General features: G+C 44.2%; 1 protein-coding gene across 3 annotated transcripts in view; it reads left to right on the top strand.

The window, feature by feature from the left end:
* The window catches only part of C1QTNF7 (C1q and TNF related 7), a 232,775-nt gene that overhangs the window by 174,978 nt on the left and 37,776 nt on the right, over positions 1-20,021 (top strand). The window lies entirely within an intron of this gene.

The raw sequence follows: 20,021 nt of genomic DNA, 5'->3' as shown, positions 1-20,021 counted from the left end.
CCATTGCAAAATTAAAAAGAGAAAATAAAACAAACCAAAAAGAGTCCACAGATTTGCAGAGTCTAAATCTATCATCAGCCAAAATCTCACTTCTGCATAATGGTAAGGTGGGGGGGAAACGATGGAATGCTTTGCAAAGCCAGGAGGTTTTGTTTTGTGTATGAATTCTGTGACCTTCAGCAAACTATTGAATCTTATCCTCTCTATCCTCGCCTGGAAGAAGGAATGCACATACCTTGCCTCCCATTTCACCTAACTGATATGAAGATTATTCAGATAATATACTAGATACACCATTCAAAGTAATGCATAATGTACTCAAGTCTATTTTGTTATTTCCCATTGATTATAGTACAGTTTGTGTCATTTCATACCACATAATGAATCCCATAACCTTCTCAGACTTCCATCTGAACTCTCACTTTATTTGTACAGACAAACTTCTTGACAAGAGCTCAACAGCTCTTCCATCACTCTCTCTTTATCTCCTTCATCTGAATTTAGCCAGTTCTTCCTGGGTTCTACCTAATTCTAGCTGTTCAGACTAAATATTCCACTCTCCACAGGCTGACCACCTTTTCTTGACCCAAATGCAGCCGATTTATCTCAAGATCATTGAATACACACACACCCCCCCCCACACACATGTATATATGTATATATACATATATGTGTGTGTATATATATATTTATATTTATATTTAATTGGGATCAGGAGTAATCCATACAGACAAAAATTCCTGCCCCTCCTGGAGATTACACTTCTGCCCCTGGCCTTGCCAGCCTGGCATACCGATGAGGATACCGAACACCAACAATCCAATGTCATTATCTCTCCTGTCACAGAGGTCCCCCAAGTGTTCTATGCTGTGCCCACCTGTGTCCGTGAACTTCTATGCAACAGTCACTGTGTAAATCATGGTCCAAATTCTAGTCCTCTGTGTAACCACAGACGTAACTGTGTCCATCTCGAGAATGGTAACATTCACAGGAAGGATGTAATCTGCTGTCTTCCCCAAAGCTGATCTCCTTTAAGCAGCCAGAGTGTTGCTAAGTCCCAGGCAGAGAGAGAGAGAAAGCCACAAACCCCGTCCCGAGTCACTTGGCCCAAGTGGTTGTGTTCTTCCCAGAGACTCAAGCCTTTGACTGAAAATGCCTTCCTGAACATTTTTCCTGGAAAAGTTCCTTTTAGCACCTGACTTTAACAGTCTGATTATACAGGCTTAAAAATCAGTCCCTATACCCTCTACTGACTGCTCCTCATCTATCCCACCCCATTCAGACACTCGTGAGTACATAACCCCCATGCCTCTCACCTTCATGGTCCATCTCCCAACTTTCAGTTGGCTTTAGATGGAACACCACAGAAACAATAAAATTTAGTCAATCTGCCTAAAGTTTAGTAACTTTTATGGTCAATTAATATTTGACAAAGGAGGCAAGAACATACAATGAGGTTAAAACAGTCTACTCAACAAATGGTGTTGGGAAAATTGGACAGATACATGCAAAGAAAATGAAACTAGACCACCTTCTTACACCACACACAAGAATAAACTCAGGAATGGATTAAAGACTTAAATGTTAGGCTCAAAACCATAAAAATCCTAGAAGAAAACATAGACTGTAAAATCTCAGACATTTCTTGTAGGCGGTATTTTTTCTGATGTTTCGCCTTGGGCAAGAGACACAAAAGAAAAAATAAACAGATTGGACTACATCAAACTAAAAAGTTTTTCACAGCAAGGAAAACCATCAACAAAATGAAAAGACAACCCACGGAATGGGAGAACATATTCGCCAATGATGCATCTGATAAAGGGTTAAAATCCAAAATTTAAAAAGAACTTACAAAACTTAACACCAAAAATCTCCAAACAATCCAATTAAAAAATGGCAAAGGATCTGAATAGACACTTCTTCAAAGAAGACATACAGATGAACAATGGACATATGAAAAGATGTTCAATGTCATCAGAGAAATGCAAATTAAAACCACGATGAGATATCACTTCACACGTCTCAGAATGGTTATCATCAATGGCCCTGGCTGGTGTGCCTCAGTGGATTGAGTGTCCACCTGAGAACCAAAGGGTCTCTGGTTTGATTCCCAGTCAGGACACATGCCTGGGTTGCAGGCCAAGATCCCCAGTAGGGGGTGCATGAGAGGCAACCACACATTGATGTTTCTCTCCCTCTCTTTCTCCCTCCCTTCCTGTCTCTAAAAATAAATAAATAAATAAAATCTTTTTTTAAAAAAGAATGGTTTATCATCATTGATTCATTGATCATTTATTTGTTGATTTATTGATTTATCATCAATAAATCAACAAACAATTGTTGGCAATGAGAGTAAAGGGAACCCTCATGCACTGTTGGTGGGAATGCAGATTGGTGTAGCCACTGTGGAATGCAGTATGGAGTTAATCTCAAAAAATCAAAAATGGAATTGCCTTATGACCCAGCATTTCCACTTTTGGGAATATATTTTAAAAACCCAAACACTAATTCAAAATAATATATGCACCCCTATATTCACTGAAGCATTACTTACAATAGCCAAGATATGGAAGCAGCCCAAATGCCCAACACTAGATGAGTGGATAAAACAATTATGGGACATTTACACAGTGGAATACTACTCAGCCATAAAAACAAAGGAAATGTTACCTTTTGTGACACCATGGATGGACCTGGAGAATATTGTGCTAAGTGAAATAAGCCAGTCAGAGACAGACAAGTACCATATGATTTCACTTATATGTGGAATCTAATAAAATTAACTAACAAACAAAACAGAAACAGACTCACAGAGAACAGACCAGCAGCCATCAGAGGGGAGGGGGGTAGGGGACTGGGTGAAAAAGGTGAAGGGGTTAAGCAAAGGAAAAAACCTCATAGGCACACAATGGTATGTGGGAGGAGGCAGAAAAGGTTAAAGGTAGGATAAAGGGGGATTGAAGGAGACTTGACTTGAGGTGGTGAACATACCACACAATAAACAGATGATATATTATAGAATTGTACACCTGAAACCTATATAATTTTATTAACCAATGTCACCCCAGTAAATTCAATAAAATTAGTATCGTTTGGACATAGTTATGAGCATCTCTTCTCAAGCACAGAATGGCTAGACGCACCAAAATGCTTTCAGATAATGGCTTCTGAAGCATCCTCGGGAAAGGCTGACTTGTTTTCTTCGCCCCTTATTGGTTCTGTGAGATGCCTTAACCTACCAGGTCCACTTTCTTCAGAAGGACAGAGATGCACAGTGGTTAAAGGTGGGCCAAGAGAGCCAAGTCAAGGTTATTTCAAAATGGAAAAGACTTGAACATTTGCACAGGTTCAGAACAATGAGCCATCAATCAGTCAGGTAATCCAGGAGAGAAAAGAGGTTGGTCCAAACAACCACCCAGGGGGAGTGCTTGGTCTTGAATGGGCATGGGTTCTGACTCACAACTGTGCTCATTGAGACAGGCAGGAAGCAGGTAAGGATGGGTGGGAATGTGAGTAAATTAGGGATGGTAGGGAAATTGAGGGGATCAGGATGATGCTCCCATTTTTCTCTGGGAGGTCGGAACTGGGATGATGGCTTAAGATAAAGGTGGTGAGCTGATGAAGCAGTGCCACAAGCACCCACCCCAGTTCTTGTCACAGAGCAAACACTGGGAAAAAATTACATTCACTTCTTCTCCCTTGACAGGTCGGAATTTATAGCAAGTGTTTATCTCCAAGAGATCTCATATCAAATTAGCTACCATGACACCATCCATATATTTTACATAAATAAAACATATGAGCCTTCTTGAAATTTTTCTTTTAAACCCTGAATTATAATGACCTCTCTGAACTTATCTTAGTTTTGAAAATAACTTGGCCCAGGTGCAAACTGTCAGAGAAGCCTTGTAACCATACATAGCTCCTTCTGTGACCCCAAAGCCTGGAGAATATTCTGGAACTTTGCCAGCAAAGAGGTGTGTGGAGGAAGAACACTGAACTCAGAGATTTTTATTTCAGTGTTGTAAAAATGGTTCCAGACATGACAAATGTTAGGAAGATAATCTAAAACATGGATCGTTTGTGACTGCCTTTGAAGATTTTAATAACCATCAGCTTTCCTGGGCTAAATCAGGATCTCAGCTCCCAAATGTTTCAAATTTAGACTGTCTTCATTTGTCTGTTTGAAATCATGTGGGTCAGTGTGGGTTCGTTTTATGCTCTGACTTGTGGGCAGCTGGCAGACAGAACACAGCAGGTAGTGGCTTGTGGGGGAAGCTCAAGCCTCTCCTCGCCCTTCACCAGAAACATGGAGAGACCAGGGCCAGGCTCATCCAGTGCTTCGGGGTTCCGAAGAGGAGAGTTCTCTTGCAAAAACAAGAGTTTAGGATTTATCAAACACTGATATATATATAATGGTCTGGCCAGAAAATATCCAGGCATGTAATATAAAAAATAAAGACATTTATTGAAGAAGGTACAAGATACAAGAAACATTGTACAAGGACAATGATGCCTCAGTCCCCTTCAAAGGAGGCACCTTGGGACCTCACACAGTTCTCCCAGAGTCTCTTCCACTGTTCAAAACACTCTGCAAAATCCTTTGATGGAAACGCCAACAGCTGCCCCGTCATATTTTCCTGAATCTCATCAACAGTCAGAAATCTCTGCCCTTCCAGAGGTGGTTTTAGTTTTGGGAAAAGCCAGAAGTTGCAGGGCACCAAATCTGGCCTCTAGAGGGGCTGAGTCACCTGGGTGATTTGATGTTTGACCAAAAAACTCTTCATGAGGAGTGATGCATGAACGGGCATGTTGTTGTGATGAAGCTGCCAATCACCAGTTGCCCATAGCTGCAGGCTTCTGAATCATCCGAATAGTTTCTGTGGAGGAATGTTCAAGCTTAATGAAAAATTTGATGCAGATACCTTATTCTTCTCACTCAGTCATTTTGAATGACATTCACACAGTACACATGCTCACTCAATGGCATCTACTGCCCCCACTGACTAGTACATGAAGTCATCATTGTTCATGCGTGCATATTCCAGTCCACTCTCCTTGGCTGTCAGGTTACATTGATGTCACACAAACTGTTCTCATTATATTAACAATGGTTGGATTTTTCTGGACAGATCTCATATATATATATATATATATATATATATATATATATATATATATATATATTCTCTTTCTCTCTCTTTGTCCCTCTTTGTCTCCCCCCCCTCTCTCTCACACACACACATACACACACACACTTCTGCAAATAAGTAAGCACTGGTCTCTTTGGCTTGTCTCTTAGGAAATCTGGTCATAGGGAAGCAAGCTCTGGGGACACAGCTGTGACAAAAACAGACAAACTCTCTTTTGCCAGACCCCTCCAGTCCAGTTGAGAAGTAGACAGACAAAGACAGCACAAAGATGAGGTGATGAGGACCATGGAGAAGGAAGTGGGGTAAGAGAGGGGCAGGCTGTGCTTTAGACAGGTGAGTCAGAGGAGACTGAGGCCACAGAAAGCCAACAGAGAGGACCGAGCCACGCCAGCATCTGGGAGAAGAGCGTTCTGGGCTGAGGAGTCACAAGCAGGAGAGAAGGCAGGACAAATGGTTCCTAGCTGGTGGCAGGAACAAGGGAACGTCCAGGGGCTGGGATGCATGCATGAGGCAGAGACACGATGTCAGAAGGGAGTGGGCATCACACGTCTCAGGCATTGCAAGGGTTCTGAGCTTTACCCCAAGAGATGCGGGAGGTTTCTGCAGGGTTTGGAGCAAGAGAGTGACTGACAGGTTCTGACTTTAATTCTGAAAGACCACTCTGAAAGACTGCTGTTTGGAAAAATGGACTGTCAGGAGGCAAAGCTAGGTGAATTATGTCATCCCTGCTTAGCTCTCAGTAGGCTTGCCAGGCCTATAATTGTTTCAACAACAATAGCAGGCTCATGTGATAAAAAATTCACATGCCAGAATAAAAGGGACATACATAAAAAGTTTGACAACAAACACCTTGCAGCTAATATTTTACCTTCCACTGCTCAGCTTGAGGACAGAAAAACCCCATCACAGCACAGTAATAAAATGCGATCAGCTGGCCTCTCATCGTTTCTATTTGTGGCATTTTATTTCACCAGCCAGAAAGCTCAAATACCAGACTGTTGTGTTCAAAACCAGACCTGGACAGCAAAGAAAAAAGCTGTTTGTTCATCCTTGTTTTCCCCGGACCTGCCTTTCCTGGCCCTCGTAGGGATATCCCCAGAGAGTGACAAGGATCACCACTTCAGTGGGCTCAGGGAAGAGCTGGGGCTTCCCACAGAACAAGAGAGTGAGAGAACATTCAGGAAGGAGGACAAGGATACAGAGGATTTTGCTGATGAGTGAAGACCCAGGGAAGGTGTTCTAGAGTCCAGAAGGGGCGATAGATGGGTCAGGAAAGGGGCCATGGGGGTGAGGATGCACTGGATGAGCAATGATTTGGAGCTTAAAGCACATGAACTGAAACAAAGGGTGTGATGGGACTCCCCTGATGGTCTCAAGGCAGAGGGTGGTGGTGAGGTTGTAAGTGGGAGGACACTGGGAGGTGGGGTAGTGAGGAGCCTTACCTGGAGCACCCAAAAAGCTCTGGCCTGACTTCCCTGCTCCCCATGAAGATTTTCATGAACTATCTTGAGACACCCAGGTGCACTGATAATCCTGGAGGATAAAATATGAGGAGGAGGAGGAAGCAGGAAATGAGGCTGGGGTGGGCAGCGGGGGCAGGTTCTGGAGAACCATGATAAAGACTTTGGCCTTCATCCAACAGACCCGGGTTCTTAGTCTTTGGGATGTGACAGGGTCCTAGGGGAACCATGAAGATTATGGTGTATCACCACCCACCCCATAACCCTACATAGCCATTGTGTCTACAATTCAGAGAGTTAGGAAGTTGTCAGTTGTACATGTTGGGGTTCCACTAGAGAAACAGACCAGTGGGAGACAATACACATTAAGAGATGTATTGTAAGGAATTGGATTGTGCAGCTGTGAAGATTAACTAGAGAGTGAAATCTCATAGGGGAGACCTCCGGGAAGGACAGACAGGAACTCTTAGGCACGTGCTAATGCCAACAGGAACTCTTAGGCACGCACTAATGCCAACGCACATAGGAAGGCTTTCTTCTTTATTGTGGAAGCATCAGCTCTGCTGAGACCTTTAAACTGATTAGATCACGCCCAGCTCAGATTGTCTAGAAAAACCACCCGCACTTAAAGTCAACTCGGTAGAGATGGTAATCACATCTGAAAAAATACCCTCTAGGCAAAACCTAGATGAGTGCTCAGTGAAAAACTGGGGACTGAATCCTAGCCACGTTGATATACATATAAAACTGACCATGAGGTCAGTGTGCTCCCTCACACCTAGAGATTTGTGGCTGGACGTTCCTTTTGTGAGCAAAGAGGAGCCCTTGAAGCTTTATAAGGAAAGGAATAAAATGGTCTACCTTGCATTTCAGAAAGATCAGATCATGCTTCAGTGGTACAAATTCATAGAGAATCCCAGCTAACAGTACTAAAAATAAAAATGTGACTTTCTCCAGTGCACACCCATGTGAATTGCAGTTGGTCTCAGTGGGAAATAAAACAAGTTGGAAAGAACCCCAAAGAAAAGTCATTCCAAACTTCCCTGATGTTTCGAGAAAGAAAACATATGTCCAGTGTGCAAAGATTTTTAAGTCATAGTTCAAAATTCCCAATAACTATCCCACCAGCCACTGAATTCATGATTAATGAATTGACAAATATTTATGGGCACCTAATTAGTACCCAGCTAATAAAATAGAAAGACATAATTAGCCACCGTTCATCTGGGGAGACCATCAGTTTCCATTCTTTCAACTGAAAGTGACACAACACACAAGTCAGAGCAAAAAAGGGGTGCTGTGTGGGAAGGGGGCTCATTCACGCATAGAACTGAAGTCTGGGGTAGATCTTCTGGCTTCAGGTTCTGTTGGATCCAGGCACTCTGTATCTTATCTGGCTGCATCTCTTGGCTCTGCTGTCCTCTGAGCTGGCTTTACCCTTGGTCAGGTATCTCCTTGCATCAGCCGAGAGGGTCCCCAACAGCTCCAGGCCTACACCCTGGAGCAGCAATCCCAGCAGAAAATCCCCAGGGTTAAGCATCACTGGCCTCATTTAAGTCATTAGCACTTCCCATGAATGAATCACTGTGACCAGAGCAATGTAGTAAACCTGAGGTGCCGGGTCAAGGCTGGGGAGACTCCACCTGAACCACAAGTTCGAAGGGGAGAAAGAAAAGAACCCCAATGGAAAATCAAGAGGCTGTTCCAGAAACGGGAACAGCTGTTGGGTAGGTAATAAAAGCCAGGACCCTCTACAGGAGCATCACAACTTGAGGTTCAGAAGCCGGGGCAGGTCAGAACAGAGCTGAGACTTTCATGCTGTCCTGAGCTCAAGGCTCAGTTTCCTTACCTCTGAGGAGGGGCCAATAACAAAACTTAGTAAGTCTCACAGCTGCAACAGGTAGTAGTAAAAATCGAATGAGACATATGCAAATACGCCTTCTAAATAATAAACATCGCTATTTATTATGATTATAGCTCTATTATTAAGATGGGGCTTGAGTTTGTGCTGCAAAGGGAAGCAGGAAGAAAGAACCACTATTGGGGCAAAGTTATCCAGATGTAAAGAGAGATGTGTTCTGTTCTGTTAACAGAGTGAATACAGGTGATCCTTTGTATGTTCAGAATTCCCATCTGTTAAGAATGAGTTGAAATAAGAGCAGTGAGAGTTGTAGCTGTGGTCCTCACCAGCTGTGTGACTTTGGGTGAGTTATTCAACCTCCCACTGTCTCAGTTTCCGCAACTGTAACATGGGGTGGTAAGAGTCCCTGCCTCAAAGAATCGTTATGAGGATTAAACGTGTTAATTAATATAGGTAAAGCAGTGGGCATATGCTAGCTGTTCTATAATTATCAACTCCTGTTACTGGGCTCCCAAATCATCTGGATTTGTAGGTATTCTTACCCCCGTTTTTTTCTGGATTAAAAAACTGATGCATGAAGGAATTAAGTGGATTAAGTGGGGTCCAGCTGACTCCAAATCTCATGTTCTTTCTGTTGCAACTAGGACCTCATAAAAACAGGCAGAAAGGGATGGAGATGAGGAGGCAGAAGGAAGAAGAAGGGGGGGGAAGCATTCATGGGGATACAGGTCCTTAGCCTGGATTAAGTTTAAACCAGAATTAATCGTGTTCTAGAATATTCCTTCAGCACTAGATTCGGTGATAGTAATTTGAATGGCTTTGTTAGAGGAAGCTTTTGTCAGCACTAAAAAAACCTGCAAATGTTAGAAATGTGCCATGGACACTATGCAGGATTTATGTGCTCTTCTCCCAAAATCCCTAGACTCTCCACCCCTGCAGACATCGGGAACCTTGACACCAGGAGGCTCATGGCGCATGCATCCCACCATGGTTCACACCTGTGCACATCTAGAGGTGCATCTCATTGCTCCTCGCCACGGCCCCAGAGTGGAAGGGAACTTCCACTCAACCCCACAGTACAGACAAGATGGAATGGCAGAGCCCATATGTCCATCAAACCTTCTCACCCAAGCCCAAGGCTCTGTCAGTTCCATCACAGGCACATGTCCAGCACAGCCATCCCTGTCCAAGGGCATTGGTCCTGCTTTCCACATTCCATAAGCCCTGAGGAACATCCATGTCCATCCAACCCCAGCCTCCACAGGGATGCCCACTTCCAGCCCTGCTTCTCTTAGCTGGACAGAGGCTGCAAGTCTCCCCCGGTGCCTTCAGGAAAGTGGAGGGTGCAAGAGGAGAGGCCATGAGCCGGGGATTGCCTATGAGTCTGCTTTGCCTCTCTGGGGCCTGTTTTCTTTCTCCATCTTCTAGCAATAAAGAGCATAATCACCATGGGATGTCAGGAAGGTGGGAAGGTGGGAAGGTGGGAAGGTGGGAAGGTGGGAAGGAGGGAAGGAAGGAAGGAAGGAAGGAAGGAAGGAAGGAAGGAAGGAAGGAAGGAAGGAAGGAAGGAAGGAAGGAAGGGACAAAGGAGGTTTTCAAAAAGGATTTGAGGGAAATGATAGTGTAGGGGTGAAAGCAAGCAGGAAAACAGGTGAATGCAAAGCCTGGGAGTTTGCTCTCCTCCAATGAGGACTAATCATGACAATGGCAATAGGAGCCCAGAAACAGACCGTGAGCCTGCCTGGGAGACAAAGTCTCCCTAATGCGCTGAACACTCCTCTGTAGGACATTCTGCAGGACTCTCCAACTGGCCTGGGCTGCTAACCCTCGGAGGGAGGGAGGGAGCAGACCCTCCAGGAGAGTTTAAAACACATGCCAGCCCACTGGTTCCCAGCCCTGGCTGTTCTCACAGTCTTCCAGAAGCTTGTTTAAGTGCAGACTCTCAGGCCCTACACCTCAAGATCCTGATGTGAACATGTAGGGTGGGGCCTGGGCATCTGTGCTTTTAAGAGGGTCCCCTGGAAATTCTGAGGACTAGATGGGATGGAGAACCACCACTTTCTTGCTGTGTGATCTGTGGCAAAGGAGGTCATCTCTCTGAGCCTGCTTCCTCAACTTTAAAATGATGCAAACCTAGCCCTGGCGAGATGGCTCATTTGATTGGAGCATCATCCCATACACCAAAAAAGCTATAGGTTCTATTCCCAGCCATGGCACATACCTAGGTTGAGGCACATTCGGAAGGCAACCCATCAATATTTCTCTCTCTCTCCCCCCCTTCCTCTCTCGCTAAAGTGAATATAAACATATCCTCGGGGGTGGGGATTTAAAAATAATGAAATTATGCAAACTTGCCTGTTCCACCAGGTGACTGTGACAACTAGATGATGTGAGACCACCAGGCAACAAGGCAGGGATTTTCAGAGTCAACACGTGTTTGTTGAGGACCTACTATGTGCCAGGCCCTATTATAGACATAGGGGTACACAGAAGTGAACAAGACAGAAACTCTGTACCCACCTAGACCATTCCCTACCTCAGACGATGACAGCACCCTGGGAAAAAATAGACTAGGGTGAGGGAGTGTGCAGAGCCCAAGTGCTGAGGGCTCCGTTTCATATGGGGGAGGGCGAAAGGGCTCACAGCTGTGTTATGCTTGGGCAGGGCCCTGAAGGAGGCGAGGTAAGAGAGCAAGCCTGCGAAGATCTACAATATAAGCATTCCAGGCATGGGGAAAAGTCCCATGCAAAGGCCCTGGGTTTAGCTTGTGTTTGGAACATTTGAAGAAAGTAAGTAAATAGTGTGGCTGGGGCAAAGGAAGACAAGAGATGATGACAGGGGCTGAGGTCAGAGAGAAAACCAAGGACAGATTGTAGAGGGTCTCGCCAGCCAGAGAGTGAGCTCTCAGGAAATAGCAGTGAAGAGACACAGAAGTGAAGACAGCCTAAATGCCCATCGGTAGGGGAATGCCTAAAAACCCACATCCACTCTTATTACAGAAGGAACCCTGGGCAGAGATGGACATTCGCCAAATATTGTTGAGTGAAAACACTATGGTGCAGAAAGCGGTTCTGTTTGGATCTCATTTTGTAGAAAAACTGATCACAGCACGTGTTTATACACGTTTGTGCAGAGTGAAAAAGCGTGTAAGGGTGTGCACACAGGACGGTGAGTGGAAGTCTTTGAGGGTTAGGATTCTAAGGAGGAGATTTGCAGAGGACTCATTTGACTTCACACATTTCTCTATCGTTTTCATTTTTTTATCTTTCATAATTTTCAAAATGTGTGTTGGTCCACACTGAACTGGAATATACTTTTCAGATTTCAGGGATGGCAGGTGAGATGGTGGGGAGGCTCACAGGTCACGAACCATAAGCCCTGGCTCTGGCACTTTCTTACCCAAGGTACCCAAAAGTGCCTTAGCTAAGAAACCTGCACCCAGGTGTGTATTAGGCTCAAGCCTACCATCTATCATTGGTCTCAGCCCCTTTATCTGAGGTCTAAGCCTCTTGATCAGATCCAGGCCTTGCCCTCCCACCTCAACCTCACAGACTCCACACCTGCAGCATTTCTGTTCTGTGATGACCTTTGCTCATGCCCAGGCCTCCTCCAAGGGAGACCTCCTACTCAGACTTCAGGGCTAAGCTCAGGCATCCTTTTCTGCAAAAAGCCTTTTTCAACCATCCATGCTGAGACGGCAGCCTGCTTCCAGCCCCTGGGAGTATCTCCAGAGGCAATGTACATAGGGGTTGATCATATGCTTGGAGTCATACTCCCCAAAATGCCCATTCCAACTCTGACCTCCATGACCTGGGCCAGTTCCTTCATAGCTCAAAGCCTGTTTCCTTCTCTTTACAACGGGGATACTGCTAGAAACATGAGGTCTGTCCAGAAAATCTCCAGGCATGTACTATGAGACATAGAGACCTTTATTGAAGAAAATACAAGAAACATTGTACACAGGAAAATGACACCCCAGTCCCCTTCAAAGTAGGCACCTTGGGACCTCACACAGTTGTTCTCCCAATCACCATCAGCTGCCTTGTCATATTTTCCTGAATCTCATTGACAGTCTGAAATCTCTTCCCTTTCAAGGGTGATTTCAGTTTTGGAAAAAGCTAGAAGTCGCAGGGTGCCAAATCTGGGCTGAGTCACCTGGGTGATTTGATGTTTCATAAAAATACTCTGCCTGAGACATGATGTATGAGCAGGTGCATTGTTGTGATGAAGCTTCCAATCACCAGTTGCCCATAGCTGCGGCCTTCTGAATCATCCGAATAGTTTCCACAGGGGAATATTCATGCTTAATGCGAAATTTGATGCAGGTTTGTTTCTCTACTTGCTCAGTCATTTTGAGTGTGACAGCCACACAGTACACATGCTCAGTCAAAAGTGCCTACCACCCCCACTGACTAGTACAATGAAGTCGTCATTGTTCATGCATACGCATTCCAGTCCACTCTCCTTGGCTGCCAGGCTACATCGATATCACACAAACTATTCTCATTATATTGACAATGGTTGGACTCAGATCTTGTATATAGAGAGTTGTTGTACAGATTAAATGAGATGGCCCATTTAAAAACTTAGTCCAGCACTTGAGCACATAATTAAACACTCAAATATAATCCCAGAATAGGCGTGGCACTTGATTACAATTGTTATTGTAATCTGTCACCTCCTTATATATGTCTTGCATAAATTAGTAACTATGTATATGTGAAGTACGTGAGTAAATGAACTAATATGTCACTTGTAAAGTCCACAAGGTGCTTATGCATAACATGTACTGAGTGTCTCAGGACCAGGCACTGGTCCAGAGGCTTCAGCATATATTAGCTCACCTGCTCTTCCCCATATCCCTGTGGGACTGAAAAGTCTACTGCCATTATCACATTTTACAGATAAGAAAATGACGCCCTGGCTGGTGTGGCTCAGTGGATTGAACGCCAGCCTGTGAACCAAAGGATTGCTGGTTCAATTCCCAGTCTAGGGCACATGCCTGTGTTGAGGGGCCAGGTCCCCAGTAGGGGGCGTGCGAGAAGCAACCACACATCGATGTTTCTCTCTCTTTCTCCATCCCTCCCCCTCTCTAAAAATAAATAAATAAAATCTTCAAAAGGAAAAAAAAAGAAAGTGAGCTCCAGAAGTTTATGCAATTCTTTCCAGGGCCATTGCCATTCAGGAATGGCAAGGTCTGAGCCTGGATTGCCGGAATCTGGGGAAGAAGTGTTCCTGGTGCTCCTGAGTGTGCTGGACTTTAGGGAAACAAGACTAGAGCTGAGACATCTTCAATTGTCTGTAGGTCGAACAGTAAGACATCTTCAACTGTCTCTCGGCCAAACAGTAATTCAAAGGTGCAAGGTTTTATTCTTAGTAGAACATCTAGGATCATACACATTTTATTTAATTACAGAGGGGAGAAATAGCTCAATTTGAAAGAGAGAGAGAGAAAGAGAGCATTGTTGGGCTGTAAATTGCAAGAAGACCTGAAGGCAGCAGCCCCCATGGCTCTCTGAGGGGCAGACGATCAGGGAAACCCGTCAGAAATGAGCCAAGCTTGTGCCAACGTAGTAAATGATGCTGTCAACAGCAATAAATTTGGTGCAAAAGATGTTTGAAAGGAAGCAGAGAGAAGCAGAAATGGATTAAGTTCCATTGTTCTGTTTCCTATTGAAGACCGGAAATCTGAAACCCTCTGCAACAAGGGGCCTTCACTGGGCAGATTCTACAAAATTTCACCTCCACCATTCAAGGAAACCTTTGCAGCTAGTCAGTTGCCTGGACAGGTGAGGAATGCACGCCTTCCAGCCAGCCCTCTGGACCTCAATGTCCAGACTTCCTCATGTTCCACAAGGCAAGAGTTGGCTTTTCTTGCCTGGCCTAGTCAAAGAAGCTAGGCTAGGCAGAAGTTACAAGCAAATCCTGACTCTCAGTGGCTTAAACCAGGAGAAGTTTATGCATTGTTTTTTATTATTATTATTATTATTATTATTATGCTACATATTATTGTTGCTACAATATTGTTATTGCAACACGTTCAACGTGAGACAATAGAGTGGGCACTCAGCAACCTGGCCAACTTCACCAGCTTCCTATGCCACCATCATTACGTGAGGCTTCTTTGTTCCTCATGGAAAGAGAAGAAACTATGTAGTTAACTCAGGTCACTTCCACTCATATTGTGCTGTCCAAACGATTTATGGGGCCATGCTAGCATTGAGGGATAAGGAAGGTGTGGCGAGTCTGAGAAGAGAAGAGAAGAGAACCAGAAATGCTGGTGGACACCGTACTGTGTGCCTCCCATAGGATAAGTCAGAATATCCCCATAAAAATCTATTTCCACATTGCAGATAGCCAGGAGGGGAGGAAGGGGCAGGGAAAGAAAGGGGGCAGTGGCAAGTAAATGAGGAGGAACCAGGAAGACACGGCATGTTTGTTTTTGAGGAACAGTGTCTGGTGGGAAAAGGGATGAGTGGGGCTGAGGTGGGACAGCCCACAACTTTTGGGTTTGAGCCACACTGACCCCCTGGAAACCAAAGCCTGAGGGAGACATTTTGTGGTTGGATGGGAGCACAGCCACCACAGCCTATTGCAATTTGGAGCCCGATTTAGCATGCCTCTCTGCACCCTCTGCACTGTGGTCGGTCTCGCAGTGGGATGCACCTGTGCATGCCGTGTGCCAAAGTGGCCAGGCTGCGAGGGCCCCAGCCTGCGCTACTACAAGAGGAGGAAATAGGAAGGTAAACAAATGCCCATGGTAGATTAAAACAATGTACATCGTAAATGACCTATTCCTGAGAACATGGGATTAGTCTCTGCAGTCTTAAATAATCAACAACGTGGTTTTTCAGAAAAGTTCAAAGAAGAAATATGGGATCAAAAAAGAGATAAGAAGAAAACCCTTTGAAAAGTAAACTGGCAGAGCTCAGGAAATAAACACAAGATAAAAAAATAATAAAGCAATTATAGAGATGAAAGTCAACTTAGAAGCAACAGAAAAAAGATAAATACTGTTGAAAGCACACGCCAAGCTTAAGAAATCACACGGAACAAAACAGAAAGGAACAACGAGATAAAAGGGATTACAGACGAGACAACACAAACTGAAGGGAGGCTGACACACACAAATCGGTATCCTGAACACAGGAACAGCAAGGAACAGGGAAAAACTTAAGAAAATTCAAAAAAGTTTCTTGAAGTAAGAGAAGCTAGGTACCTCTAGATTTAAAGGACACACGTATCCTAGGAAACATAAGCAAAATTGCAGTATCAGTGACGTACCATGAAGACACTGAAATTCAAGGGGAAATGTCCAGTCTATTTTTTGCGTAGAGAACACGAATCACAAGATTCCTCTTTCTTATCACAACACTCAGCACTAGAAAACAACAGAATAACATCGACCGAGTGCCAAGGGAGACAAGAGTGACCCACGAGTTCCCGCTCAGCGAATTGTACGGCGGCTATGAAAGAAGCAAGCAAACATCCCTAAATGTGCTAAAAGTCCAGGGCTGAGGAAACAAAGCCCTTCTCGAAAAATATTTTTTGTAAAATCCAGCATAACAAGACTTGAATCAAAACTAAACACCCAGCAGTGGAGAAGTCACAGAAAAGGACAACAGTGGGTATTGGATCCACTTACACACAGAACTGAGACTGAGTAACAGTGGGTGTGAGCTGACAGAGCAGAACATAAATGTTATCATTTCAGGCAATCCAAAGATAATAATGTGACTAGCAAACACTGGGAGGCTGGGGCTGGAAGGGGAAAAGAAATGCATGAAATCCTCTTTCATGACAGAAAGTAAGTGCATATTGGATTAAGCAAAAACACACAGAGTTTTAAAAAGTGAAATACTGCCAAACTCTTGATTTCTTTTTCATAATTGCCTTTTAACCTTAAAAACATCTTTTAGGAACTAATATCTCTTGTGATGAACAAATATTTATCCAACGTTCAACAATTCCTTCGGCCTTGATTCTCGTTTCTTTTAATTCTGGTAAATTCAAGTAGACCTATGTTCAGTAATTCTTATAAAAACAGTATGCATAGTCTGAATCTATTTTTGTAAAACTGTATCTGCCCCAGCTTCTTGCTAAATATGTGCCGAGAGAGCAGACTGAGATGGTGTTCATCAATGGCGATGAACAAAATCGTTTCTGAGAGACGGAAGTTTTGTTTTGTTTTGCTTGTTTCTTTGCTCTTTTCTGAACTTCTTGGAGATTTTTATAATGAGCTGACACATTTTCACAAATATTACCACAATCGCAATCAAGTAAGAATTCACCCACAGATATCACTTACCCAGCCACTCCCTGGAGCCCCCCAAGCCCCAAACAAGCCAAGCTGTCCACTCCGCTCTGGGAGAGCGGGCCCCACCAGCAGAGCTCTGCCTTACTGTAGTCAGCAACAACTGAGCGCTTTCTCCTTCCAGACACTGAGCATCGGTCTCATCCTGTCTCATCCTCCTACACAGGCAATATGGTATTAGTTTCCTGTGGCTGCCATAACAAATTATCACAGACTTGGTGCTTACAACAACAGAAGTTTATTCTCTCACAGTTCCGGAGACCAGACATCCAAAATCAAGATTTTGGCTAGATTTGATTCCTCCGGGAGGAACCAAAATCCCTTTCACAAAATCCTACTTGCAAAATCCCTTTTCTACACCTATAGATTTGGGTGGACATGTCTTTTGGGGGCCACCGTTCAACCTCCTATAAATGCTTTGTGAATGATGTATGAACCGAGACGGTAGGCCGCTGCTTCTGTGGTTCATAGAGGTAGCGAGCAAGCCTGTACATGAGGAGTTCACACAACACATGGGGATCGCTACAGTGCACAGGCCTCGGAACCAAGATTATCTGAGTTCGTGTTCCTTTTGTCCACTTACTTAGCTGTATGAGTTTGGGCAAATGATTTCACTTTTCTGAGTCTTGAGTTTTATTAGGAAAACAATCTCTCATCTGCAAACCATGGTGAAGATGAAATGGGGATTAGGGGTAATGTTTACACAGTGCTTCACAAAGTACCTAGAATACAGTGGGTGTTTGTTATGTTCGTGTTGTGAGTTACATTGTAGCGGGATTACGCCAGGGAGACCCACGGAAGAAGGGATGGCTCAGACTCCAAGGTACTTGAATGCATCACTGCCCAGGATCACTTAAACAGTGTATTCTCTGACCTCAGATACGCACCTGGGACTTTAAAGTGGCATAGTCAGAGCAGGCCTGCCTGGAGAAGGGGTGTCATTTCATCCATTGTGGTAGCCCAGATAATGGGAACCAAGCAACCCGAGAGAGAAAGCAAGCCCCACGGTCTTCCGCAGGCCTCACCTCTCAGGTAGAGATGCCTGCAGGGCACTGTAGGTATCTTTCTTATGTTGTGTGACCATTGAACAGCCCAGTCACCATCACTGTCACCGTATAGTGGCAATCCTGAGCCCGAATCCACAACACACAAGCTTCCCAAGTTGGTTTTGGTCATCATTTCAATTTCAACAGAAACTGAGATTTTCAGAATTTTTATGATGTGCCTAATAGACTGTGGAATTACTAATGGAGTCAGTTCCCACTTTTCCTGGTGATAAATACATCAGTTAGAAATGCTTTGGCTGCAATCAACCGGATGCCTCAGTACCGGCAGCTCAAACTACCAGGGTTTTTTATTTCCTCACATAACAAAATGTCAGGGGGTCTCTGGTGTTGGTTCAGCTGTTCATTAAAGCCATTAGAGACCCAGGTTGCCTCTCTCTGCCCAGCATTTCATCCTTAACATGTTATCTTTCATCCTCACACTTGTCATCAAATGATAGCAAGATGGCTCTGTGCTTTGAGACATCACGTCTGTGTTCGTCAATTGTGTCTGTGTCCTTTCATCAATCGGGAAGGCAAGAGCCTTTCCTGAATTCGCCACACCATGTTTTCTTATACCTGATTGGCTAAAATCATGTCACATGCCTCCCAAGACCACCTGCAAAGGAGGCTGGGAAGTGGGCATATATAGCCACCTGAGAAAATCGGAATTCTGGTAGAAAGGTAAAGGGTGAATGGATGTTGATTTAATAATGTTGACTGCCACATAAAGAAACCCGAAAAGCTCAGGAAACTAAAAATCAGAAAACCGTGTTCCTTCCTCCTAGCGAATATCTGTTGAGAGGCTATCACTTTCTCTGATGAGGGTTTATCATCCAGATGACTTTAGTTTAGGGTAAAATTTGAGCAGAGTGATCTTTTAAAAAATGAAAACCAGAGCTTCCCATAGAACTTCAAATTGCATTTAAGCTCCTCCCCATGGCTGCTGAGACCCAGCAGGATTGAGCCCCTCTCCAACCCCCAGGCGCCCAACTCTGACACCTCATGCTCCCTCCTGGCCAACTCCTCTCCTTCTTGCTGCTTGGGAACAGCCCAGGCTGATCCTGCTGCCATGTTTTTTACAGTGGCCACTCCTCTGCAGGGACCTTTGTCCCTCCACATACTCACCTCCTTTCAGAAACCTTCTCTGATCTCCGCAAGAGTGGCCTTCCCCCACCAAACTGCTTTCCAGTCTTCCTGGCACTTACCTTCATCTGAAGTGATTATTGCATTTGTTCTCTTAGTTGGCATCTGCCTGCCACTCTTCAACACCACTCTCTGAGGGCAGGACAGCTTCCTGTCTCTGTTTCCCCAGTGCCTAGATCTGTGCTTTGCACATCAGGGGTGCTCAGCAGATCTCTGTGAAATGACTGAGGTATGGACCAGAGTCAGGAAACCAGATGTCAAATGTCCAAGCAGAACCAGCAACAGGGGTGCAAGCTCAGGGTGGAAGCAGAAACACACAGAGGGCCCCCGACCCTGCTAGGTATTCAAGAGAATATGAAGATGAACAGCACGTGCTCGCTTGCTGCCCTCCAAGGAGCACACAGTTGCCCTAGAAACATGGGCAAGCACCAGCAATGCTGGGTTTCTGAAAGGAGAAGGAAGAGGAATGGAAGTGTGGGTGGACCATGGAAGCTGCCAGCGTGAAACTTCGAAACTGGACAGTGGTCCACAAAGACTTCACTAGAGGGGCGTGCATTGCAATGTTATTGGCAAAAACAACAATTATAAACAGTCCAACCACCCAACAATAGGGAATTAATTAAGATAATTTCAATACATCTGTATAATACAATTTTAAAATTACATTGCAGAATTGCATTTTATTACATGGAAATATGATCATATATGCATGTGTACATGTACATATATATGTATCATAATGACAATAAGATTAAAAAAAGTAATGCATAGAATAGTGTGATTTCAAAAAGAAGAGAGAGAATATTCATCTTTCCAGATGTAGATCCCAAAATGATAACAGGGCTGTTTCTGGGTGGTCTGATTACAGCTGGTTTTTATTTTCTTCCTTTTGTCATCCATATAGTCTAATTTTTCTACGAATAGCATGTATTAATAGTGTAATCTTTTTTTCCCATTTGGAACGACTGAATTATGATGCATGTTTTAAATTCTATCTCAACAGTTTGATCAAAACACCAGATATCAGAGGTTCTTTCCTTAGGG

Source organism: Desmodus rotundus, chromosome 4 (genome assembly GCF_022682495.2).
Source record: "Desmodus rotundus isolate HL8 chromosome 4, HLdesRot8A.1, whole genome shotgun sequence".
Classification (NCBI taxonomy): Eukaryota; Metazoa; Chordata; class Mammalia; order Chiroptera; family Phyllostomidae; genus Desmodus; species Desmodus rotundus.
Note: the sequence above shows the minus strand (reverse complement) of the source record. Positions and strands in the feature narration are given on the sequence as shown.